Source organism: Colias philodice, chromosome 16 (genome assembly GCF_061535455.1).
Source record: "Colias philodice isolate Cphi_HAF_F1 chromosome 16, ilColPhil1 Martin Lab GWU primary, whole genome shotgun sequence".
Taxonomy (NCBI): Eukaryota; Metazoa; Arthropoda; class Insecta; order Lepidoptera; family Pieridae; genus Colias; species Colias philodice.
The window spans coordinates 9,816,179-9,818,033 of NC_143101.1; positions in this window are offsets into that span (position 1 = coordinate 9,816,179).

Here is a 1,855-nt window from a genome sequence, read left to right on the forward strand (position 1 = left end):
GTAGGTTTACGATCGAGATGTTTACGTGACAACATAATGCAGTGGCAGCGCTCGAGATGAAACGGGAGATCGGTCCGTCTCTCTCTCGTTATACCTGCGATCGCGCTCGTGAGGTTTTGGTGTGACACAAGTTTATGAACATGTCACCCGACTAAAACGATTTTAAAAACGTTATCACGTTAAAAGTTACAAAAATTCAAAATTATTTATTTCTTTCCTTTACATAAACAAATTTGTGATTGGAACACTCCTAGTAAGCAAATAAAATGCTTGTGTCAGGAGGTTCCGCTCTTCCTTAACACTATTACAGAAACAGAAATAAAACAATATGAATGAATACAATGCAAAAACATAAAAGAAAAGAAAGAATTTAATAAAAAAATATCGGTATCGGTTGATTTATTATCGGCGATACCGATATATCGGCTTGCCGATATATCGGCCGATATATCGGTATCGGTATCGGTATCGTTACATCCCTAGTTTGTTCCATTCACAGCTTTGGTATACTTCTGCAATAAAAGGTCGATTTGAAAGGAATCTTGTTTAAATGGTTTCGTGTCTATTTTAAATTTTAATGCGTTTTAGGTATAAAAGTATCTATAAATTTAATTTTAATGTATTTATATGAGGATAAATTTTTTTTGAAGTGAAAACTTCTTTAGCGGCGTTGAGCACTTTTTCTGTAATGGGTATAAAATCTTAAACTCGCGTCAGGACACGTGACCCTGATCGAAAAAGCGTAAGACGGATGGATATCAAACATGCTCAACGTTAATAATCAAGTTTTCACTTCTGCCGGCACTCCCGGAGTGCAACCCGTCTTTTTTGTTATTAAAATTTTAGTACCTTTGCTACTTGATTATATTTAAACGCAAGAATTGAATGGACATTTTACTAAGTATATGTTGTAAATGCTTATGCATTTATGCAATCATGTATGATTATTCCATTAAATTCTCAGGTTTCTAATGTACCTATACTTAGAGTACATATTACAGTAAATATATCTTATATATAAAATTCTCGTGTCACAATGTTAGTCTGCATACTCCTCCGAAACGGGTGGACCGATTCTCATGAAATTTTCTGTGCATATCGGGTAAGTCTGAGAATCGGCCAACATCTATTTTTCATATGTACCACGGGCGAAGCCGGGGCGGGCCGCTAGTAATGATATAATATGATTTGGCATATTAATTTGTTTTATTTTGGTTCCTCTTACGTTATATTAACGTTTTTTTCAATCTTATCTCTCTTTCTAGTAAAGTAATACTATCTACAAAAATAATTGCGTAATTCGTTTTATTAATGCACTAAGGCACCTGAGATTACATCTAGAATCTAAGAGTTTCACATACACTCCTTAAAGCACTTTCTACCAAGTCGTTATCTATGTATATTTACACGATACGATACGATTGACGATATTTTATCGTTGATAAAAGCCGCATGTCGTCTTATTGCTGATAGAACGTTTTCTAAAATGATGACCGTATTTTTATGACTAAAATTGATCGTATACTTACCATGTGTTCTTAATTTCAAGTTAACGGAAAAATATTTTAATTGATTTTATGTCTTAAAAAATACTCGTATTTTTTTTCAAAAACCAATTCATATACGTTATATTCGACTCATATTATTTATTATTTTGGTGCCGAAATCAAAAGCTGCAAACCTTTTTCCTATGAATAGGCTATATAACTTGATTTTAAAAGCTTTACTTTTACACTATAAGACATTACGACACGACACAAATCGTATCGTATAAATAACATAGCTTAGTGGTTAGCCACGTTCTTCAGTTGACTCCGCCCATCAATCTATGCTCTGTACAATGAATGGACACAGT